The 26,584-nt window shown below is 45.5% G+C and overlaps 1 protein-coding gene across 1 annotated transcript in view; it reads right to left on the minus strand.

The window, feature by feature from the left end:
* Nucleotides 1–2,747: 2,747 nt before the first annotated feature.
* Nucleotides 2,748–26,584, minus strand: part of CACNB3 (calcium voltage-gated channel auxiliary subunit beta 3) — a 462,560-nt gene continuing 438,723 nt past the window's right edge. Inside the window, exons 14-15 of the transcript XR_013610293.1 lie at nt 9,828–9,943; nt 2,748–2,971 (exon numbers count right to left, since the gene is read on the minus strand). The gene's annotated coding sequence lies outside the window, so the exon portion shown is untranslated. The remainder of the gene's footprint in view (nt 2,972–9,827; nt 9,944–26,584) is intronic.

Genomic DNA, 26,584 nt, shown 5'->3' on the forward strand with positions numbered 1-26,584 from the left:
TCTTTTACCCTGTAAATAACCCCGTGTATATATTGCCCTGGCGCCAGTTGGCGCGGTATAGTGATTACTGTGTTTACTATTGCATATTTGGTACAATACAAAGGTTATTCTTTTTCACCAAAACTGGTGTTGTCTCTTTTTGTGGTATGCCTTGAGTGTCGTCTGTGTGTACTGTGTGGATGCTTCACAAATGTCCTCAGGAATTTGGCCTGCCCGCTCTGCACCATACTACCCACCTCGTAGTATTGGCTACCCATTTCTAACACCCGCCAACAGCATTCCGGCCACCATCTTAGCCGCGGGCAGAGTGTTCAGCAAGCGCACCACAAGCCCCACAGATGAGTCTTCCGCTAGTCTACTCACCATCGGCAAGCTCCCAGCAGCAGCAATCTCTTGGGCCCTAAATGTACCGGTGGATGGCATAATGTCAGGATAATTACGGCGGCAGGCAGAGCTACACTACTATGCGGCCAACTTGCCGTGCACCAAGCCACGTCCCCATAACAACTGGTATTAGCTGTGGATTTGCCTATACTAAGCATGTGCTGGTACCTGGTACCACATATCTTCAAAACAAAGCAGTGTAGAGACGATCATGGTCAGTATCATTGTCAGCTGTCCGGGCTAAAAAGCATCAGTATTAGCGCACCGAGAAGGAAAAAATTAAATCAAAGCACATAACGTAAAATAAATGTCTCTTCTTGAAGCGGTGGAGGGAGGCTTTACTCCGGTTGCTTCTCCTGTTCTCCCTCTTCGTTTTCCTGCTCGGTGTTCAAAGGGATGGATGGTGCAGCTAGGGTCAGGTAGATGTTGGAGTGAGAAAGAAATCCATTAATTGTAGCTGCGATTTTTTTCACTGCAGGCAACTGTGTTGTCAGAATCTCTCCACTGGTGAAACAGTTTCTAATGCAAATTAGAGTTTCCAATGGCAAGGATGTCTGTTAGTCATGCACTGGAGGGTCATCAACTGGAGGGGCTTTGACGCGCATGGCAGCTACAGTGCACCCTGTTTAGAGAGGAACTTTGACACTTGTGTAAGGTGAGACAAATAAACATACATTTAAATGTGTACTATTTCAGGTGCACTGTCAGTCTGTCACCTATGTCTAGTTAGTAGCACAATGATGTTCATCCTTCTCTATGTCACTATCTGATGTGGGGTCAAATGGTAGTCTGACCTGAGGTGTTTCTCGAGGTGAGCAGTGCTAATGGGAGTCAGTACAACCATTTATTTTCCAATGTTACTCACAGTTTATTTATTGTGTGTTTTAAGAGGTCATTTAAGCACACCAAGATGTTGTTACTTTGGGGATGGTAAGCTAAAAAGAGTTTGTGTATCATTCTTAACAAAGTGGTAAAATGGGAGAAGGTATTATTGAAAGAAATGTGTGCGCCAAAATCTAATCTCCTCAGGCATGCCCCACTGGTGCGTTACCTCACCAACCAGAAAATTAGCAGCAAACGTGGCATCACAATAGACATGAGTTCCTACTTTATCATGGTGGCACGGGGTGTGAAAATGTTTGTGGCCCTCCTCAATGACCACCTCTGGCACTGATTTACTCACTACCAACCCTTAACATTGCCCCTTAAGTCTCCATAAACACTTTCTCTCAGGTGCATTGTCAAAACACCCCACACCACACCCACATTACATAGAGACAATCAGTCACATGTATAAATCAAAGTATAAGACATGTTTCATAAGACAGAGAACTACAAGATGTAAGAGTTACATGTCATCCATACTGATAGGCAGTATAGTTTAAGAGTGCTTGATCTGGAGAAGTACAAACTCAGTGTTTGAACTGTGACACCATGGTTGGGAGTTCTGTTTATTAATAAAAATGTATTTCTACTTTTTTGCAAGATTTAGAACAGTAAAAGACTAAACAAAGTATAACTCTCCATATCTTGTAGTATCTCTACAGCCCCTTGATGACAGTCAATAGCTCACTGCTATATATTATGAGTTTTAACTTATAAAACTGCAAGTAACAAAGGATCCTGCTAACAAGAAACAGTAACCCACCAACCTATCCACATTGTATGCACTTTGTATATACTTGATGTGCCTGAGGCAAGGAATATTAGCAAATGCTTTTAAAACCACAATATACTTGGAACCTTTACCCCCACCTGAAACCAGCATCCGGTGTGGTGGCACCGGTCGCACCGCCCTAGAGTTGGCCCCGATCCCAGTGGAGGGCTCTCAATGTCAAGTACTTTTACTTTAAAGGTTGGGTTTAATGAACCCTGCTGGCACGCAGTACAGGTGTATTTCTAAATTGTGGTAATCTCATGTAAGTTGCAAACAAACGAATCATGGTGTATTTAGAGAGGCATGATGTTTCTAGCAGTGTGCCAAGGGAAATTAAGCTGATTTAGTGCGTATACATAGCAATGCTTGGGTATCTTTCTATATATCAAATCTGTTCCTGTCTTTGTGCATCCAATGGGCCTGAAGTTGGCGATGTTTTACTAGCTAACAAAACTATAGTATGTGTGTTAATAAGGCACCGTTTTGCACTTTTGCAGTGACATAGCCTAAATCAAAGTATATGGATATTACTTACCCTTCTCCTTCTGTAAGTGCTGCCAATAAAACTACTAGTTCAGCAACCTGAGTTAAGTAATAAGGTGACAACGTTATCTGGTCTGGTATCTGCAATATATCTGAAGAATGAGAAATTTCCAAGTTATCACAAAGGAAAGTTTCAATTCTATTAAAGACGCGGAGGCCAGGATTATGCATATCCTTTCTTCATTTATTTGACAGTAAGTTAAATGATAACAGAAAAATCAGTCCATAAACTACATAACCTATGTGGCACAGCGGTAGCCATGGGAACCAGTCCACCAATCACAGTCCAGCCAAGTGCATATAGAAACTCCCTCGACGTAGTCCTTCCTCTTTCGCTGCTGCAGGAAGTTAAGTCGACCACAGTCTAGTCCGTCTTCTGATCAGAACCTAGGATAATAGAGAACATTATAATCTCCAATCCATAAAAGACTCATACATGAAAACCGTACAGAATCACTTGTCACTATACAAAGCAATTACAAAGGCCTTGCAGAAATAAAGCATAAGCTGTGAAATAGTCGTGCAAAGGGGAAAAAAACAAGACAGATTCATGCACAAAATACAATAAATATCCACAAGAATATTGCTTCCCTGATACGTAGAAAAAATACATCCATTAATACAGTCAAATGTCAGGGAGGGAGGCTAGAAGAAGCCAGGGAGGGATAATCCTCACCTCCGCGTCCTTAATAGAATTGAAACTTTCCTTTGTGATAACTTGGAAATTTCTCATTCTATGTCAGGAAGCAGGGGCGAGGATTATGCAAGTTCAAAGCTTACTAACCACCAGCGCAGCGGCTTCATGATCTGGTTTAAAATAAAAAAAATTAAAAGTAGGCTCCGAAGACCAATCAGCCACATTCATAATGTCCTTCAATCTGCCACCTACCTGGAAAGCCTTGGAGGCCATAGCTCCCCTAGTAGAATGAGCCCCAAAGTGCCTGACATCAATACCGGATTCTGACATAATCCACTTAACCCACCTGCAATCAGAAGTTGCCTCTCGCCAGGAGGTCGAACCTCCGAAGTCATATCCTCATAAGATTTCAGACATCTAACCACACATAATTTAAGAGAATCTGGGAAAGCAGGAAAGGTTACTGACCTTGTACTTGATTTTGTTTTCCTGGAAATGGTAAAGGTAACACCTTCCGGGGTAAAAACTTGGGCGGAAATGTCAAGCGCCCAGACATCTGAAGCCCTCTTACAAGAAATAAGACAAAGGAGAATAGCGAGTTTAGCCGAAATCTCCTTCCGGGATAGGAACTCATTATCTTGCCAGGATAAGAACAAACGAAGGACCACGTTAACGTCCCAGAGACCTGAATAACGAGGTTCTGGAGGACGTGAAAGACGAATTCCCTTCAAAAGCTTACAGACCCGTGGATGTTCACCGACAGGAGCCCCATCAGGGAGTGACCAGCAGAAATGGCTGACCGGAAAGAATTAATGGTGCAGTAAACCAGTTTCTGATGGAAAAATTCCGCTAGGAAGTTTACGACCTCCGCAACGGAGGCGCCCACGGGATCCAGGTGTTTCGCCACACACCAACGAACCCACCTTCTCCAAGCTGATCTGTATCGCTTGGTAGTACCCGGGGCCCAGGCCTGCTGGATGAGGGGTTCAGCTTCTCTCGAAAGCGAGACGTCAGACCATCGTCTCCTGAAATCCTCCACGCCATAAGATGTAGATGGCCTTGGAGAACCAGGGGATGAGGGTGAACCAGGGGATGAGGGTGACCCAGGGGATCCGGCAGGATGCCCTTGAAAGACGGCAACCGAAGAGGTCTGTCCCAAGACAATTCCAGAAGGGACGGAAACCAAATCTCTGCTCTCCAAATTGGGGTAATCCGGATCAGAGAGGCTTTCTGCCTGCCGACCTGGTCTGCAACTCTTTGAATGAACAGGAATGGGGGAAAGGCATAAGCTAGAATCCCCGACCAATCCTGAAGGAAGGCGTCGACCGCTTCCGCTCCCGGGTCTGGCTTCCAGCTGAAAAATCGTGGGAGTTGGGCATTCTATCTGGAAGCAAAAAGATCCACCAGAGGAAGGCCCCAACCGGTCGCAATCTGAAGGAACACAGCCAGATCCAGCTTCCAATCGCTGGCATCCCTGAAATGTCTGGAGTTCCAATCCGCCACACAATTCTGATCTCCTGGGAGATACTCTGCCGTCACCGAAATCTGACGTTGAAGGCAGTAAAGCCAAAAATCCTTGGCGAGATCCGCCAGAATCTTGAAGTGAGTTCCCCCTAGGCGGTTGATGTACCTCACCGCCGTGGTATTGTCCATTCTGAGTAGGACACAACAGGAGACCCTGTTTGTCGTGAAGGAACGAATGGCAAAAGAACCCGCTAGAAGTTCTAGACTATTGATATGGAGAAGAAGTTCCTCCCCCGTCCATCTGCCCCTCACCGAGAGAAAACCGCATCTGGCTCCCCAGCCCAGGCGACTGGCATCCGACTTGATCACTTGATCCGGGCGGGAGCGGAACATCGCACTCCCATTCCAAGCTTCCATATGGCTATCCACCAAAGGAGTTCCGACCTGGTTTCCGAGGAAAGGGAGATCAATTCCGAATAAGTGAGACCCCTCCGGAGATGAGAAGCCTTCAGCCTCTGGAGGGCCCTGTAATGCAGAGGTCCGGGAAATATGGCTTGAATTGAAGACGATAACAAGCCCACAATCCTGGCCAGCTGACGAAGGGAGATCCTGTCTCGACGAAGGACCTTGCAAATCTCCTTTTTGATTTTGGAAATCATCTGAGATGGAAGATTCAAGGTGGCATCCCTTCGTGTCGATGCGAAAACCTAGAAAAACCATGCTCTGTTGGGGAACCAGATCCGACTTCTGGGCATTGATGGTGAATCCCAGATTCTGTAGAAGGGAAATGGTGATCTGCAAGTGGAGGAGAAGATGATCCCTGGATTGATCCATCCGAAGGATGTCATCCAGGTAGATAATCAACCGGATGACCTTTGTGCAGAGGTGCTCCACCACAGGCCGAAGTAGTTTGATAAAGCACCAGGGTGCTGAGGAAAGACCAAAGGGAAGAGTTCTGAACTTGTAAGTCTGACCCCTCCACAGGAATTGAAGGAACCTGCAATGCGGAGGGAAGATGGGAACCAATAGATAGGCATCTTCGAGGTCCAACCGAACTAACCAATCGTTCTGGAGAAGGAGATCTCTGAGCAGATGGATTCCCTCCATCTTGAAGTGCCGATAAACCAACCACTCGTTGAAAGACCTGAGGTTGATAACCGGTCTGAAGCCTTTTTCTTTCTTTTTGACCAGAAAGAGGTTGCTGAGAAAACCCAGTGGGTAAAGATTAGAAAGAACGATAGCGCCTTTGGAAAGAAGGTCCTGAACTTCTTAATCTATCAGAGACTCTTCTGCGGCTGAAAAAACCAAAGGGCGGGGGCGAGAGGGTTGAAGGGGGACCCGTAGAACTCTATGTGAAAAACTTGAACCGTCTCTAACACCCAAGGATCTGACGTGAGTTCTGCCCAATTTGCAAGAAAGAGAGATATCCTGCCCCCCAGACGAACAGGAGAGGAGATCTATGCTTACCATTGAATCCTCTGGAATTATTTTGGTATCCACCGCGGCCTCTGCCTTGACCTTTGCCTCCATGGGAAGGGTAGAAGGATCCCTGTCTACCATCGTTCCATCCATTGTTGCGCTTTGCTTGTGCCCTATTGGGGCCTTGGTTGTATTGACGGCCGGAAGAGCAAGCCCTGCCTCGTCCAGCCCCACCAAAAACCTTTTTCGGGAAAATGTTCTTCATGGAAGCCTGCGCCTTATCCAGAGCAGAAAACGTGGCAACAAATTTCCCTAGCTCCTTCACAAAAGGATCACCAAAGAGGGTACCCTGCACAACAGAGCCAGCCTCTGAAGAAGACAACTCCCCTAGGAGGAGCAAGCACCTGGGCAATGGCCGAAGAAAGGAGCTTGTCAACCTCTGCAGGAGAGCGTCCCTGGGGGGGATCCTCATTAGAGGGAGCTGCCACATAGTCATGTTCATTGCGTGATTGCATTATCAAAGAGGGTCGGGCACCCATAAACTGACAAACACCCTATTACGATACAAAGGGTTCCCCCAACACGAGTGCCCTGCATAGTAAACAGCCAAGCCTCAAAACAGTGTAGGTGTTTTTTTTTTTACAGAAAAAACAACCAAACTCTGCAAATATGGGCAAAGCCTGTCAAAACCTACCGCAAACTCAGTGTCAGTGAAAGGGGGAGGCAAAACAGAAGGGAAAACGATGTGCTAATGCCTCAGCGCGTTTCTACCACACACGCGCAAAGGGCACTGTGGGGAATGACGAAAACACCGGCAGCGGGTCTTCCAACGGCAGCGCACGCGCACTACACAAAGACTCTCAAGCCAAAGCCTACCGCGTCTGACAACAACGCGGGAGGGACCCCGCAGCAAGAAATAAACAAGCAATTTCAATAAGGAACAACTGTCGACAACGAAACTACCCACGCCACAATCCCGAAGTCGCAATAGATAAGAAGGGACTTAACAGACGGGGCAGCAATGAAGAAAGAGGAAGGACTACGTCGAGGGAGTCTCTATATGCACTTGGCTGGACTGTGATTGGTGGACTGGTTCCCATGGCTACCCTGTGCCTCATGGGTTATGTAGTTTATGGACTGTTTTTTCTGTTATCTTTTAACTTGCTGTCAAATAAATGAAGAAAGGATATGCATAATCCTCGCCTCCGCTTACCGACGTAGAATCATGCAACGTTGCTTTGACCACTGCTGCACCTGTGTGTCTCAATCCTGTCTCCTAATCTATTGTGGAAACCAATCTACAAACTATACAACACTGCCTGGAATGGGGTCTTCTTGTGTTTGGCTTCACTCATCTAGAGTATATGTTGCCCAGTCATAGATATCATCGCCTGTATCTGAAATTGGATATGCAAGATAGACAGTTGTGTTGTCTTTATGACACTGAGCTATCTTGATGCGAGTCAACTGAGGAGGACTTTTATTTCACCCAATGTCCCTTCTTTATTATCATTAGGATCCTCTGGGTTTGGCCATTTTTGTGGTCTCCCTCTTGGCCTCTTCTGGGCTTCTACATCTGCTACTTGTTTCTGTGAATGGCTTTTCTTTATGCTGCCCTTGGGTCTGCCTCTGAGTCTCTTCTGAATGAGAGAGCTTTCAGGCTCCTGGGGCCATAGGTATGTGTGATATTTCATCATCATCATCATAAAACTTTATTGCAGCCATTTATAGCCATAAAAGCACATTTGAATGTACAAGCTGAATTATAGTTACTGAATCAGGTCGTACATTAACGTCTAGGCATGCAATGGAAAGTAGTACATTTCCTTAAAAATGTAAAATCGTCATGGGAATTTCATAACTTTAATACACACCATAAATATATAAATTAGATGTAAAATAGTCTTAAAATTCAAAATACAGTCCCAGGGTCGACAACCAAGCCCAAAGTGCATACTGCTAAATCTCAATCAACTATACCCCAAACCACCTCAAACTAAAAGAAGGGGTTCCAGGATCAATCAAGAAACCAAGGAAAAAAAGGTGTTATAAATTGGTTGTGGTCTGCTCCAGTTTTAACAAGTTCCTTCGTATTGACCACATAGCAAACAAAAATTTTGATATTAAAAAAAAAAGTGTGATATTTAGTTGCCTTCTGCCATTCTGTACAGTTGTGTCCTATTTGGTCTCTGTTTACAGAGTATACCTCAACCAGGTGTTCTACAGGGGTCCCCATGGCACTTTGCAGGACCTTGTCTTTATGTTTGAATATAGAGGTTACAATGGACAATGCATCAATATCTATTTCATTAATAAATCGTCCACCTCTCTTTTCCCCACCCTCAAAAACCACCCTGCCTCTGACAGGTAGGTAGGCCTGTTGAGTTAATACCTGTAAGTATTTAAACTTTTTATATTACTAAATTCTTTCATTTGATCATATCCTTCTATTTATTTCTCATTATCCTGGAGATCCACCCTTCTACTCCTTGCGTATTTTTTTTTAACACCAGTTATTCTTCTTCCCTTTTAATTTACATTATTCTCATACATTCTTCTAAATAATCTTGTTTCTTTTGGCTGATAAAACTATAAGCAGAGACTAGTCTAACTAATGGCTTAGACTCTCTACACATTTGGATCAAATGTTTCATTTTACTTTCATATTTATATCAAAATGTGATTGTAATCTCTAAAAATGACATACTTTTATAATGCAGTTTTAATGTACTGAGTTCTGCGTTAAGAGAATATTCTCAAATAATAACTGCTATATACCCTCAAGATATTCATCTATGACCCTGTAGGATGTTTTAAACATTTTTCCAATTAATTCTTTGGAACAATTATCTACTCTTCTAAACTATCTAATGTTATTACATCAATGTATGTTGTCCTTAGACCTAAAGGTGATGTAGTGTCAATTCCTAGGCGCTAAAGAATTTCTCCTATTAAGGGATTATTGGGTGGTACTGGTATTAGATGTCTACTGGGGTCAGTGCCATTTGAAAAACCTACAACCTTACTGTTATAAAGATGGACAATTAATTCGCGGACCTGTTGTGATTGACTACCTGAGTCCCCTTGAGAGATTTGTTTAAATAAAATCCTTTTCTAGAATTCTACAATATTTCTCACAAAATGTGAAATCCTAACTACATAACATAAACATAAAACTACAACATGACATTAATTTGTGGCCACACTACAATTCATATTTACATACACAGGTTAATATATTGTAAAACTACTCACTGATTCTAAAATTAGTTACTATTCTAAAACTACTTCCAATTGCAAAAATAATGTACTAGGGCAAAAGCCACAACTGCTGGTCACTTCTCCTTGACTAACAAGGAGGACTTTCTCTGCCTGTAACTACAAACTATGACTTCCAGGTTTAAGACCTGGGATGACTTGACGGTTCTGCCTTTTAGAACATATACTGGTTACCCAGTCTCAAGTACTCTACCCTGACCACTTCTGACTACTTGAGTCAGGTCCTCTCGTACCTTCCGGACTGCCCACCGGAACTCTAGTCCTTTTTAAAGCATGTATGCATCTCTCAACATAGAAATATTAATAACATATAACATATTCTATTGTCAACATATCACTTGTAAAGTAAAAGGAACGAAATTCGCACTGTTCTCACCTTTTAAAAATGCCAACTCCTACCATCCCAGAGAAACGTGAAAGACCTTACAGCAGGCGTCTTCTTACCTTCTTTTAGTTGTGCAAATCATTTCAAGAGGACAGGAGGAATTTCAGGACATGGCACCAGGTGAGAAGACGTGGAACTCCTGGCTGGCTCGCCAAAATGTTAGAGGGAATTATTTCTATTTAAGAAACACCAAAAATGACAAGTTAACAATAGAAAATGGGTTTAATACAATACTGTAGTGAGGATCAGTCACTACAGGAGAGATCAGTTCATCTCAAGGGAGATACAACTCGATGTTTCTGCCCCAGCTTAGCATCAGCTTATTTATTCCTACAAACCACAAGAGATAAAAGTTATAAGCATAGATGTACGTCATAAATGAGTAGATTAAAATTAGCAGAAACAACAATTTCCTGGAAACAAAGCACATATAGATATGGGCCACATGGCCCTTGCATCTCATATTGGTGGAAACCTCCATAGTGGTTTTCCTGTTGTCAGACTTAAAACATTATTAACAACTTTTTACACACATCTGTTTTCCTATGAAGCAAGTGATTATATTTTTGCCTAACGCTTTTTTGGCCACGCTTATCTGACCTCTGACCTATGGTTTCATCCATCATGCCTAGCATCGTATAAGTGCGACATGTGGTTTTCAACTGAAGCAACATCCATGTCATTATGAGCAGTGGCAAGGCTTGCACCTTGGCCAGTCCATCCTGTGTGCGTGCCTAACCTATGTGTACATGCATTAGTAACACAGTTGCAAAAGACATGATTGACACCTTCCAGCTCAGTCGCTCTAGCACATGGGCTTGTGGTTTGTGATTTTTGTAGTTCCAACATTTAAAACACTTCTGGTTTCCCGAGTCAGAAAGAAGATATGATCTGCGCTTCATGCAGTAGCTTATCTTTGTGACTGCAGGCCATTTCCTGATCTTTCAACAAACTGTGACCTGAAAAGTTCAGCTAAACTCAATGTCCTTTGTAACATGCATTTTTCTGACCTACTTCTCATGCAGAGGCCTGGGCCTGTATTTCTTCTGAGGCCTAAAGCTGCGTTTAACTTGAAACTTCTGCATAGAAGTTGCAGGCCTAAACTCTGTGTGTGTTGGTACAAAATGTATCCTATTTTTCCCTATATCAAGTTCTAGGCCCGTGTATAGGTACATTTTGTCCAACACTCTAGGGATTTATAGGCAAGTTAAATATACCAATTAAGAGCATGCCAATTCGGCCATGTTATAAGGATTAGTGCAGGAACTTTAACCCTGCTAACAGCCATAAAGCGCATCGAGTTTTAAATAAAAACCTGGGGTCCAACAATAGGGAAAATTCTCTGGTGACAACGCATAAAAGGCAGATTTCTTACAATATCATAGAAGGGCAAGTGAGCTACACGCTCAGTGTGCTCTTTAGCCAAACACAGTATAATCATTACAATAATGTGTTCCTAAAGCCTCACCATTCCTTTCTTCCTATCAAAACCGGAGCACACGTTTGGCATCCTCAGGGAATATATAGTTAAAAGGACACTATCCAACATTACCAGATGTTATTGAAAATCCTAGAGAGCTCTTCCCACTGTACTTTCCACAAGAAGGGAAGCAACCACTGGTGTCCTCCTGTGAAATGTTCAAATGAGATTTGCAGACTGGTCACTTGGAGAAGGCTCCACTCCTCATGCAAGCATTACTGCATCGGCCCCAAAGCAGGCCCTTTGGAGGAGCCTTGCCTCTTCGTACAACTTGTGTACCTAAATGGAATCTCACTATTCTGCTTCACTGTACTTTGTGGTGATGCATGAGCTTGCATTTTCATTCTAATATCTCTTAATCTAAAAGCATATAGTGTGTACTGATATTAAGAAAAAATCACAGACGGCATTCATCAATGATGATCCCAAGATAGAGAAGGAAAGGTTACCTCCCTTCTTCATCGTGGGAATCTTTTTTTTAACTCAGTAAATATCAATTCATCCTGGGAAATTAATATTCGAGGAAATTGGTTTAATTGGTACTTGAGTGGACTTTCTGGAAGTTCCTGTCACACGGAATTACCTGCAAAAAGAACAATTGATGGGCAGAATGCAGAACAATGTCATACATTCCCAGTACAGAGATCTGGGCCTAAATCCATCGTTTTTTTGTCCATCATGCCATTCCAGTTTGGGCCCAGCCATATGCAAATCAGTCTTGACCCTGCACCCAATGGAAACAGTCCAGCCCGAACTGCCAGGCCAGGTCCTCACTGGACTGGAAACAAGCATCCTAGGGACGCTTCGGCCTTCAGCCCTCATCAGCCAGGATAGCTTGACTCCAGTGGCATGGAGAGTACAGGACCCATATCTGGGCATACCCGTCCCACTTGGGATGACAAATGCAAAAAGAACAATTGATGGACAGGAGGCAGAACAATGTCATACATTCACCCTAGTACAGAGATCTGGGCCTAAATCCATTGTTTTTTCATTGTGTTACCCAGAAACCGGTCCAAGGATGCTTGTTTCAGGTTCAGGGAAGATCTAGCTTCGCAGTTCGGGCTGGACTGTTCCCATGAGGCACAGGGTCAAGACTGATTTGCATATGGCTGGGTCTGAACGGAGGTGGTGAAGTGAGCTAAAGAATGATGATGGATTTAACCCAGATCTGTGACAGGGTTGAGTGTCTGAAAAGTTTCAGTGCTCTGTCCATCATCTCCTTGTGTTTGCTTTGTTCACCCTAAGTTGGCAGGGTATGCCCAGACGTGGGTCCCTTGCTCGCTTTGCCACTGGTTTCAAGCTAGCCTGGCTGATGAAGGGTGTTACCCAGAAACCGTCACAGGATGCTTGTTTCAGGTTCAGTGAAGACATGGCTTGGCAGTTTGGGATGGACTGTTCCCATGAGGCACAGGGTCAAGACTGATTTGCATATGGCTAGGTCTGAACTGAGGTGGTGAAGTGAGCTAAAGAATGATGATGGATTCAACCCTGATCTGTGACTGGGGATGAGTGTCTGAAAAGCTTCAGCGCTCTGCCCATCATCTCCTTGTGTTTACACTGAATTACCTATCTGACATTATTGAGCACTCTTTGATAGAGAATTTCATTTAAACCCTATTAAGAATTGTGTAAAAATGTGCACATTATTAGGTAACACGTACATACACGCCTAAGCCATCGCGTTAGCGATGCTATGGCGAGAGATTAAGTAAGGGCTTTCAAAAGTGCTCCCAAAGTGCGGATCGGGTACAGTGCATGTGCGCCGGGCGCGCGCACTATTTGTCCGCCTGCTGATCACTTTCGCGGCCGCTTTCATGTTCTCAGTGAGCTGCGTGGCCATTGGGAACATCAAAGCGGCTGTGAATGTGCTCACCATTTGCCACCCGCCCTTATCCCACTTCCTGCTTGTTTTTTTTCTTTGTTTTTTCTGTTCTGGATCAGGCCCGAAAATTCTTCCACTGACTTGACGGGGTCTGCTTGTAGGCTAGAGGGTGCGTTTTCGAGCAAAGTACTACCCATCATATAGTTTAGAAATTGTCACTTCTTGTGCGCACCTAGTAAACACAGTGGAACTAGACATGCAAGGCTCATTGTTTGCTGGCGAATAGTTCAGATTTCTAGGGCACCCGGTCTGTTCTTTTTTCTTTAAGTTCTCTGACTGAGAGGGATATAAAGGCAGACCTAAGCTTTCTCATGCTCCTGTTTAGTTTAACAGGAGGTTGTTGTAGGGTTAGAATGCACATGCATTTTAAATTAATAACAGCAAATACAAATATTCCACCTATTGAATTCGTGTAGCATTGTCTGCAGCTACACCCAGTACCTGCTCTGTTAGCCTGTATGTATATTGCATTTCTCTGCAACTGCCAGGATGTGTGGGGTGCTTGTCACCTGCCCCAAATAATGTTGGTTCTCTGCACCCCCATGCAGCGTTTCGTTCCTGAGCCAATTGTGTCTATTGCGTAGAGAAATCAATGCATTTACATTTTTAAAGAAATGCATGTTTTATTCATATAGATCAGAGCTTTCCAAACTGTGTGTCCCGAAATAGTACTGTGTCGCCTGCAAATGGTGGGTGTGTCGCGGGATGACACCGGTATTAATGGGCACTTAGAACATAACTGCTGCTAATTAAGAGGCATTCCTTTGAAATCTTTGTTCTCACTATGCCTCATCTTCTATTGCATAACGTCTCCCAGTAAATGGTCTTTTAAATACCTGCGAAGTACTCAGGTGCGGCTGTGTGTGTGTGTGTCCGGGAAGCTGGGGTGAGGTGACAGAGGGTGACAGACAGATGGAGACAGACAGAGGGAGAGAGAGGGAGGGAGACAGAGAGAGAGGGAGACAGGGGGAAGGAGACAGGGGGAGGGATACAGAGGGAGGAAGACGGAGAGGGAGGGAGAGACAGAGGGATGGAGACAGAGGGCGACGGACAGAGGGAGGAGGATGACAGAGGGAGGGAGAACGACAGGGGAAGGGAGGGAGAGAGATAGAGGGAGACAGAGGGAGGGAGACAGACCGAGAGAGGGAGACCGTGAGAGAGGGAAACCGTGGGAGACAGAGAGAGAGGGAGACAGAGGGAGGGAGTCCGGGGTAGACAGAGGGAGAGGGAGACAGAGTGAGGGAGGCAGATAGAGACAGAGGGAGGGAGACAGAGGGAGGGAGACAGAGGGAGAGAGAGAGAAAGAGAGAGACAGAGGGAGGGAGACAGAGGGAGGGAGACAGAGGGAGAGAGAGAGAAAGAGAGAGTCAGAGGGAGGGAGACAGAGGGAGGGAGACAGAGGGAGGGAGACAGAGGAACGGAGACAGAGGAACGGAGACAGAGGGACGGAGACAGAGGGACGGAGACAGAGGGACGGAGACAGAGGGCGACAGACAGAGGGAGACAGACAGGGATGGAGACAGACAGGGATGGAGACAGAGGCAGAGACAGGGACAGACAGATAGAGGCAGAGACTGAGACAGGCAGAGACCGAGAGGCAGAGAGACAGAGAGGGAGACGGAGGGAGAGAGAGGGAGAGAGAGAGAGAGAGAAGGAGACAGAGGGAGGGAGGGGGAGGGAGGGGGAGGGAGACAGAGAGAGAGAGGGAGACAGAGGGAGACGGAGAGAGAGGGAGACAGAGAGACTGAGGCAGAGGGATACAGAAGGAGGGAGGCAGAGGGAGGCAGAGGGAGGGAGTCAGGGGAGACAGGGAAGGAGAGGGAGAGAGACAGAGGGAGGGAGACAGAGGGAGAGTGAGAAGGAGACAGAGAGAGAGAGAGGCAGGGAGACAGAGAGAGAGAGAGACAGGGAGACAGAGGGACGGAAACCGAGGGAGGGAGACAGAGGGAGGGAGACAGAGGGAGACAGACAGACAGAGGGAGGGAGACAGACAAAGGCAAGAGGGCAACAGAGGGAGCAAGACAGATAGAGGGAGACAGAGATAGACAGACAGAGGGAGACAGAGGGAGGGAGACAGAGGGAGGGAGACAGAGGGAGGGAGACAGGGAGGGAGACAGAGGGAGAGAGAGGGAGGGAGAGGGAGTGAGACAGAGAGAGACAGTTAAAGAGAGAGGGAGACAGACAGAGGGAGAGAGTGGGAGGAAGACAAAGGGAGGGAGACAGAGAGAGAGGGAGACAGGGGGAAGGAGACAGGGGGAAGGAGACAGGGGGAGGGATACAGAGGGAGGGAGACAGAGAGGGAGGGAGAGACAGAGGGAGGGAGACAGAGGGACGGAGACAAAGGGCGACGGACAGAGGGAGGAGGGCGACAGAGGGAGGGAGACCGACAGAGGAAGGGAGGGAGAGAGATAGAGGGAGACAGAGGGAGGGAGACAGACAGAGAGAGGGAGGCCGTGAGAGAGGGAAACCGTGGGAGACAGAGAGAGAGGGAGACAGAGGGAGTCCGGGGTAGACAGAGGGAGAGGGAGACAGAGGGAGAGGGAGACAGAGTAAGGGAGACATATAGAGGGAGACGGAGGGAGACAGAGGGAGCGAGACCCAGGGAGAGGGAGACGGAGAGAGGGAGACAGACAGAGGGAGAGAGAGACAGAGGGAGGGAGACAGAGGGAGTGAGACAGAGGAACGGAGACAGAGGGAAGGAGACAGAGGGAAGGAGACAGAGGGAAGGAGACAAAGGGAAGGAGACAGAGGGAAGGAGACAGAGGGAAGGAGACAGAGGGAAGGAGACAGAGGGAAGGAGACAGAGGGATGGAGACAGAGGGACGGAGACAGAGGGACGGAGACAGAGGGACGGAGACGGAAGGAGACAGAGGGACGGAGACAGAGGGACGGAGACAGAGGGACGGAGACAGAGGGACGGAGACAGAGGGACGGAGACAGAGGGACGGAGACAGAGGGACGGAGACAGAGGGAAGGAGACAGAGGGAAGGAGACAGAGAGAAGGAGACAGAGAGAGGGAGACAGAGAGAGGGAGACAGACAGACAGAGGGATGGAGACAGAGGGAGGCAGGGACAGCCAGACAGATAGAGGCAGATACAGGGACAGACAGATAGAGGCAGAGACTGAGACAGGCAGAGACCGAGAGGCAGAGAGACAGAGGGGGAGAGGGAGACGGAGGGAGAGAGAGAGAAGGAGACAGAGGTGGACAGAGGGAGGGAGGGGGAGGGAGACGGAGAGAGAGGGAGACAGAGAGACTGAGGCAGAGGGATACAGAAGGAAGGAGGCAGAGGGAGACAGAGGGAGGGAGTCAGGGGAGACAGGGAAGGAGAGGGAGACAGATATAGACAGACAGAGGGAGACAGAGGGAGGGAGACAGAGGGAGGGAGACAGAGGGAGGGAGACAGAGGGAGGGAGACAGAGGGAGGGAGACAGGGAGGGAGACAGAGGGAGAGAGAGGGAGGGAGAGGGAGTGAGACAGAGAGAGACAGTTAAAGAGAGAGGGAGACAGAAAGAGGGAGACAGACAGAGGGAGAGAGTGGGAGGAAGACAAAGGGAGGGAGACAGAGAGAGAGGGAGACAGGGGGAAGGAGACAGGGGGAGGGATACAGAGGGAGGGAGACAGAGAGGGAGGGAGAGACAGAGGGAGGGAGACAGAGGGACGGAGACAAAGGGCCACGGACAGAGGGAGGAGGGCGACAGAGGGAGGGAGACCGACAGAGGAAGGGAGGGAGAGAGATAGAGGGAGACAGAGGGAGGGAGACAGACAGAGAGAGGGAGACCGTGAGAGAGGGAAACCGTGGGAGACAGAGAGAGAGGGAGACAGAGGGAGTCCGGGGTAGACAGAGGGAGAGGGAGACAGAGGGAGAGGGAGATAGAGTAAGGGAGACATATAGAGGGAGACGGAGGGAGACAGAGGGAGCGAGACCCAGGGAGAGGGAGACGGAGAGAGGGAGACAGACAGAGGGAGAGAGAGAGAGAGACAGAGGGAAGGAGACAGAGGGAGGGAGACAGAGGGAGGGAGACAGAGGGACGGAGACAGAGGGAAGGAGACAGAGGGAAGGAGACAGAGGGAAGGAGACAGAGGGAAGGAGACAGAGGGAAGGAGACAGAGGGAAGGAGACAGAGGAACTGAAACAGAGGGACGGAGACAGAGGGACGGAGACAGAGGGACGGAGACAGAGGGACGGAGACAGAGGGACGGAGACAGAGGGAAGGAGACAGAGGGAAGGAGACAGAGGGAAGGAGACAGAGGGAAGGAGACATAGAGAGGGAGACAGAGGGCAACAGACAGAGGGAGACCGACAGACAGAGGGATGGAGACAGAGGGAGGCAGGGACAGCCAGACAGATAGAGGCAGATACAGGGACAGACAGATAGAGGCAGAGACTGAGACAGGCAGAGACCGAGAGGCAGAGAGACAGAGAGGGAGAGGGAGACGGAGGGAGAGAGAGAGAGAGAGAAGGAGACAGAGGTGGACAGAGGGAGGGAGGGGGAGGGAGACGGAGAGAGAGGGAGACAGAGAGACTGAGGCAGAGGGATACAGAAGGAAGGAGACCGAGGGAGACAGAGGGAGGGAGTCAGGGGAGACAGGGGAGGAGAGGGAGACAGACAGAGGGAGGGAGACAGGGGAGGGAAACAGAGGGAGGGAGACGGAGGGAGAGCGAGAGGGAGACAGAGAGAGAGACAGGGAGACAGAGGGAAGGAAACTGAGAGAGGGAGACAGAGGGCGGGAGACAGAGGGAGACAGACAGAGGGAGGGAGACAGAGGGAGTCCGGGGTAGACAGAGGGAGAGGGAGACAGAGGGAGAGGGAGATAGAGTAAGGGAGACATATAGAGGGAGACGGAGGGAGACAGAGGGAGCGAGACCCAGGGAGAGGGAGAGAGAGAGAGAGAGAGACAGAGGGAAGGAGACAGAGGGAGGGAGACAGAGGGAGGGAGACAGAGGGAAGGAGACAGAGGGAAGGAGACAGAGGGAAGGAGACAGAGGGAAGGAGACAGAGGGAAGGAGACAGAGGAACTGAAACAGAGGGACGGAGACAGAGGGACGGAGACAGAGGGACGGAGACAGAGGGACGGAGACAGAGGGACGGAGACAGAGGGAAGGAGACAGAGGGAAGGAGACAGAGGGAAGGAGACAGAGGGAAGGAGACAGAGGGAAGGAGACATAGAGAGGGAGACAGAGGGCAACAGACAGAGGGAGACCGACAGACAGAGGGATGGAGACAGAGGGAGGCAGGGACAGCCAGACAGATAGAGGCAGATACAGGGACAGACAGATAGAGGCAGAGACTGAGACAGGCAGAGACCGAGAGGCAGAGAGACAGAGAGGGAGAGGGAGACGGAGGGAGAGAGAGAGAGAGAGAAGGAGACAGAGGTGGACAGAGGGAGGGAGGGGGAGGGAGACGGAGAGAGAGGGAGACAGAGAGACTGAGGCAGAGGGATACAGAAGGAAGGAGACAGAGGGAGACAGAGGGAGGGAGTCAGGGGAGACAGGGGAGGAGAGGGAGACAGACAGAGGGAGGGAGACAGGGGAGGGAAACAGAGGGAGGGAGACGGAGGGAGAGCGAGAGGGAGACAGAGAGAGAGACAGGGAGACAGAGGGAAGGAAACTGAGAGAGGGAGACAGAGGGCGGGAGACAGAGGGAGACAGACAGAGGGAGGGAGACAGAGGGAGACAGACAAAGGCAAGAGGGCAACAGAGGGAGCAAGACAGATAGAGGGAGACAGAGATAGACAGACAGAGAGAGGGGGACAGCGGAAGGGAGACAGCGGGAGGGAGACAGCTGGAGGGAGACAGAGGTAGGGAGACAGAGGGAGAGAGAGGGAGGGAGAAGGAGTGAGACAGAGAGAGACAGTTAAAGAAAGAGGGAGACAGACAGAGTGAGTGAGACAAAGGGAGACAGAGAGAGGGAGAGAAAGAGAGAGAGAGCGAGGGAGAGAGAAGGAGAGAGGGAGGGAGAGATAGAGAGAGGGAGGGAGACAGAGAGAGAGAAAATGTATGTATGCTGGGTCTGGTGGCTCAGTGGACTAAGGCATCCGCTGCAGGGGCCTGTGTTCAACCTCATGGTCTCAAATTTGCTTGAAAATGCACCATTTACCCACTTTTATTTCAAAATTTTCTTCCGAGGAGAGAACCCCCCCGATCCCCTCTTAAGTCGTTTGGGATCACCCGCTACGCTCGCTTACTACATTACCTTACTGTGTCCAAAAATGATGCATCTCCAAAAAGTGTGTCACCAACATGAAAAGTTTGGAAAGCTGTGATATAGATCGTTAAATGCTAAATAATAAAAATCCAAACGTTTCCATTCGTAATCGAGCCCATGAATAACATGTAAAATGGAATATGCTTCCAAAACCTTATCTTTATTCCGTACAGTATCTTTGCACTTTACCCCTCGTGACCACCCGACTCTGCAGTGTTTGTAGGGACCATTTAGTGCCCTCTGTCTGTGGTGATCGAGGCAGGCTCCTATGTAACCGTGCCTCGAACCTGCCCTGATTCATGAGCTCCTCCTTCCAGAAAGCCCACTTGTAGAAACTCCCATGTTGTCGGATGGCTGTTATTTTGCATATGGTGCCTGCTGTCGGGTGTGCACTTGTTCCATACGCTCCCTATTGTCCAATATCCATTTGCTGCACAGGTTACTTCTTGTTGGATATCCCTTGGTTGTACGCACTCCATGTAGTGGATTGCCCTTTAATTGCAGAAGCCCACGCTTGCATGATCTCCAATTGTTGCAGAAGCTTCCTGATGCAGAAAATTCATCTTTTGCAAGATGCATGCGAGCCACACAAGCACCCTGATGTATAAAATACATTTGTTGCACACGCTTCCTGTTGCCTAATGTTCATTTCTTGCACATACTACCATTTGTTGCAAAAGCTTCCTGTTGTCTGATATTTATCACATTCACCAGTTCACTGCTGTGGGATGGTCCAGTTCTGTGTAAACTTACAGTAGTAGCAAGCCCCTTTGTTGTCCGGTGTTCTTTTGTTTCAGAAGCTCCCTGTTACAGAATGTCTATTTTTTGCACACCCTTCATGCTACTGGTTGTCCGTTCTGAAGCTCCCTGTTATGTATGCAATGTCTATCGCCCCCACTCTATCTATCTGTCTATCTATCTATCTATCGCCCTCACTCTTTCTACCTATCGCCCTCACTCTATCGCCCTCACTCTATCTATCTATCTATCTATCTATCTATCTATCTATCTATCTATCTATCTATCTATCTATCTATCTATCTATCTATCTATCTATCTATCTATCTATCTATTTATCTATCTATCACCCTCACTCTATCTATCACCCTCACTCTATCTATCTATCACCCTCACTCTATCTATCTATCTATCACCCTCACTCTATCTATCGCCCTCACTCTATCTATCTATCGCCCTCACTCTATCTACCTTTCTATCTATCTATCGCCCTCACTCTAGCTATCTATATATCTATCTATCTATCTATCACCCTCACTCTATCTATCACCCTCACTCTATCTATCTATCACCCTCACTCTATCTATCGCCCTCACTCTATCACCCCTCACTCTATCTATCTATCTATCTATCTATCTATCTATCTATCTATCTATCTATCTATCTATCTATCTATCTATCTATCTATCTATCTATCTATCTATCTATCTATCTATCTATCTATCTATCACCCTCACTCTATCTATCACCCTCACTCTATCTATCACCCTCACTCTATCTATCTATCACCCTCACTCTATCTATCTATCTATCACCCTCACTCTATCTATCGCCCTCACTCTATCTATCGCCCTCACTCTATCTACCTTTCTATCTATCTATCGCCCTCACTCTAGCTATCTATCTATCTATCTATCTATCTATCTATCTATCTATCTATCTATCTATTTATCTATCTATCTATCTATCTATCTATCTATCTATCTATCTATCTATCTATCTATCTATCTATCTATCTATCTATCTATCACCCTCACTCTATCTATCACCCTCACTCTATCTATCTATCACCCTCACTCTATCTATCTATCACCCTCACTCTATCTATCGCCCTCACTCTATCACCCCTCACTCTATCTATCTATCTATCTATCTATCTATCTATCTATCTATCTATCTATCTATCTATCTATCTATCGCCCTCACTCTATCTATATCGCCCTCACTCTATCTATCTATCTATCTATCTATCTATCTATCTATCTATCTATCTATCTATCTATCTATCTATCTATCTATCTATCGCCCTCACTCTATCTATCGCCCTCACTCTATCTATCGCCCTCACTCTATCTATCTATCTATCTATCTATCTATCTATCTATCTATCTATCTATCTATCTATCTATCTATCTATCTATCTATCTATTGGCCTCACTCTATCTATCTATCTATCTATCTATCGCCCTCACTCTATCTATCTACTATCTATCGCCCTCACTATATCTATCGAACGCCCTCACTCTATCTATCTATCTATCTATCTATCTATCTATCTATCTATCTATCTATCTATCTATCTATCTATCTATCTATCTATCTATCTATCTATCTATCTATTGCCCTCACTCTATCGCCCTCACTCTATCTATCTATCTATCTATCTATCTATCTATCTATCTATCTATTGCCCTCACTCTATCTATCGCCCTAACTCTATCTATCTATCGCCCTCACTATAGCTATCTATCTATCGCCCTCACTATAGCTATCTATCTATCGCCCTCACTCTATCTATCTATCTATCACCCTCACTCTATCTATCGCCCTCACTCTATCTATCGCCCCTCACTCTGTCTATCTATCTATCTATCTATCTATCTATCTATCTATCTATCTATCTATCTATCTATCTATCTATCTATCTATCTATCGCCCTCACTCTATCTATCTATCTATCTATCTATCTATCTATCTATCTATCTATCTATCTATCTATCTATCTCTATCTATCGGCCTCTATCTATCTATCCATCTATCTATCTATCGCCCTCACTCTATCTATCTATCGCCCTCACTCTATCTATATATCGCCCTCACTCTATCTATATATCGCCCTCACTCTATCTATATATCGCCCTCACTCTATCTATCGCCCTCACTCTATCTATCTACCTTTCTATCTATCTATCGCCCTCACACTATCTATCTATCTATCTATCTATCTATCTATCTATCTATCTATCTATCTATCTATCTATCTATCTATCTATCTATCTATCTATCTATCTATCTATCTATCACCCTCACTCTATCTATCACCCTCACTCTATCTATCTATCACCCTCACTCTATCTATCTATCACCCTCACTCTATCTATCTATCACCCTCACTCTATCTATCGCCCTCACTCTATCTATCGCCCTCACTCTATCTATCGCCCTCACTCTATCTATCGCCCTCACTCTATCGCCCCTCACTCTATCTATCTATCTATCTATCTATCTATCTATCTATCTATCTATCTATCTATCTATCTATCTATCTATCTATCTATCTATCTATCGGCCTCTATCTGTCGGCCTCTATCTATCTATCTATCTATCTATCTATCTATCTATCTATCTATCTATCTATCTATCTATCTATCTATCTCCCTCACTATATCTATCTATCTATCTATCTATCGCCCTCTATCTATCTATCTATCTATCTATCTATCTAGCGCCCTCTATCTATCTATCTACCTCACTCTATCTCTCTATCTATCGCCCTCACTCTATCTATCTATCTATCTATCTATCTATCTATCTATCTATCTATCTATCTATCTATCTATTGCCCTCACTCTATCTATCTATTACCCTCACTCTATCTATCTATCGCCCTCACTCTATCTATCTATCTATCTATCGCCCTCACTCTATCTATCTATTGCCCTCACTCTATATATCTACCTATCTATCTATCGCCCTCTATCTATCGCCCCTCACTCTATCTACCTATCGCCCTCACTCTATCGCCCTCACTCTATCTATCTATCTATCTATCTATCTATCTATCTATCTATCTATCTATCTATCTATCTATCTATCTATCTATCTATCTATCGCCCTCACTCTATCTATCTATCTATCTATCTATCTATCTATCTATCTATCTATCTATCTATCTATCTATCTATCTATTCTATCTATCTATAACCATCACTCTATCTATCGCCCTCACTCTAGCTGTCTATTGCCTTCACTCTATCTATCGCCCTCTCTCTATCTATAGCCCTCACTCTATCTATCTATTGCCCTCACTCTATCTATCTATTGCCCTCACTCTATCTATCTTTTGGCCTTACTCTATCTATCTATCGCCCTCACTCTCTCTATCTATCGCCCTCACTCTATCTATCAATTGCCCTCACTCTATCTATTGCCCTCACTCTATCTATCACCCTCACTATATCTATCTATCACCCTCACTATAGCTATCTATCACCCTCACTCTATCTATCTATCGCCCTCACTCTATCTATCTCTATCTATCGCCCTAACTCTATCTATCTATCGCCCTCACTATAGCTATCTATCTATCGCCCTCACTATAGCTATCTATCTATCGCCCTCACTCTATCTATCTATCTATCACCCTCACTCTATCTATCGCCCTCACTCTATCTATCGCCCCTCACTCTATCTATCGCCCCTCACTCTGTCTATCTATCTATCTATCTATCTATCTATCTATCTATCTATCTATCTATCTATCTATCTATCTATCGCCCTCACTCTATCTATCTATCTATCTATCTATCTATCTATCTATCTATCTATCTATCTATCTATCTATCTATCTATCTCTATCTATCGGCCTCTATCTATCTATCCATCTATCTATCTATCGCCCTCACTCTATCTATCTATCGCCCTCACTCTATCTATATATCGCCCTCACTCTATCTATATATCGCCCTCACTCTATCTATCGCCCTCACTCTATCTATCTACCTTTCTATCTATCTATCGCCCTCACTCTATCTATCTATCTATCTATCTATCTATCTATCTATCTATCTATCTATCTATCTATCTATCTATCTATCTATCTATCTATCTATCTATCTATCTATCTATCGCCCTCACTCTATCGCCCTCACACTATCTATCTATCCATCTATCTATCTATCTATCTATCTATCTATCTATCTATCTATCTATCACCCTCACTCTATCTATCACCCTCACTCTATCTATCACCCTCACTCTATCTATCTATCACCCTCACTCTATCTATCTATCACCCTCACTCTATCTATCGCCCTCACTCTATCTATCGCCCTCACTCTATCTATCGCCCTCACTCTATCTATCGCCGTCACTCTATCGCCCCTCACTCTATCTATCTATCTATCTATCTATCTATCTATCTATCTATCTATCTATCTATCTATCTATCTATCTATCTATCTATCGGCCTCTATCTGTCGGCCTCTATCTATCTATCTATCTATCTATCTATCTATCTATCTATCTATCTATCTATCTATCTATCTATCTATCTATCGCCCTCACTCTATCTATCTATCGCCCTCACTCTATCTATCTATCGCCCTCACTCTATCGCCCCTCACTCTATCTATCTATCTATCTATCTATCTATCTATCTATCTATCTATCTATCTATCTATCTATCTATCTATCTATCTATCTATCTATCTATCTATCTATCGGCCTCTATCTGTCGGCCTCTATCTATCTATCTATCTATCTATCTATCTACCTATCTATCTATCTATCGCCCTCTATCTATCTATCACCCCTCACTCTATCTACCTATCGCCCTCACTCTATCGCCCTCACTCTATCTATCTATCTATCTATCTATCTATCTATCTATCTATCTATCTATCTATCTATCTATCTATCTATCTATCTATCTATCTATATATCGCCCTCACTCTATCTATCTGTCGGCCTCACTCTATCTATCTATCTATCGGCCTCACTCTATCTATCTATCGGCCTCACTCTATCTATATATCGGCCTCACTCTATCTATCGCCCTCACTCTATCTACCTTTCTATCTATCTATCGCCCTCACTCTAGCTATCTATCTATCTATCTATCTATCTATCTATCTATCTATCTATCTATCTATCTATCTATCTATCTATCTATCTATCTATCTATCTATCTATCTATCTATCTATCACCCTCACTCTATCTATCTATCACCCTCACTCTATCTATCTATCTATCACCCTCACTCTATCTATCGCCCTCACTCTATCTATCTATCGCCCTCACTCTATCTATCGCCCTCACTCTATCACCCCTCACTCTATCTATCTATCTATCTATCTATCTATCTATCTATCTATCTATCTATCTATCTATCTATCTATCTATCTATCTATCTATCTATCTATCTATCTATCTCTCTAGTGGAAGAGGTGTGGCGCCGCGGCCAGGGCGACTGACGCTGGAATCTGGGGATTACGGTTCGACCCCGGCTCCGGCGGCAGATTAGCCCAGCACCATGTGACTCTGGGCAATAGCTTGCTTAATCTTCCCGACGGCCCCCAGCGCCTAGAGACCCTAACGGGTGATTGTGCGCTTTACAAATGTGGATTATTGTTATTATTATCTATCTATCTATCTATCGGCCTCTATCTGTCGGCCTCTATCTATCTATCCATCTATCTATCTAACTATCTATCGCCCTCACTCTATCTATCTATCGCCCTCTATCTATCTATATATCGCCCTCACTCTATCTACCTATCTATCTATTGCCCTCTATCTATCTATCACCCCTCACTCTATCTACCTATCGCCCTCACTCTATCGCCCTCACTCTATCTATCTATCTATCTATATTTCGCCCTCACTCTATCTATCTATCGGCCTCACTCTATCTATCTATCGGCCTCACTCTATCTATCTATCGGCCTCACTCAATCTATATATCGGCCTCACTCGATCTATATATCGCCCTCACTCTATCTATCGCCCTCACTCTATCTACCTTTCTATCTATCTATCACCCTCACTCTATCTATCTATCTATCTATCGGCCTCACTCTATCTATCTATCGCCCTTACTCTATCTATCTACTATCTATCGCCCTCACTATATCTATCGAACGCCCTCACTCTATCTATCTATCTATCGCCCTCACTCTTTCTATCTATCTATCTATCTACTATCTATGGCCCTCACTATATCTATCGAACGCCCTCACTCTATCTATCTATCTATCGCCCTCACTCTATCTATCTATCTATCTATCTATCTATCTATCTATCTATCTATCTATCTATCTATCTATCTATCTATCGCCCTCACTCTATCTATCTACCTATCTATCTATCTATTGCCCTCTATCTATCGCCCCTCACTCTATCTACCTATCTCCCTCACTCTATCGCCCTCACTCTATCTATCTATCTATCTATGTATCTATCTATCTATCTATCTATTGCCCTCACTCTATCGCCCTCACTCTA

This window comes from Lissotriton helveticus, chromosome 1_1, assembly GCF_964261635.1.
Source record: "Lissotriton helveticus chromosome 1_1, aLisHel1.1, whole genome shotgun sequence".
Classification (NCBI taxonomy): Eukaryota; Metazoa; Chordata; class Amphibia; order Caudata; family Salamandridae; genus Lissotriton; species Lissotriton helveticus.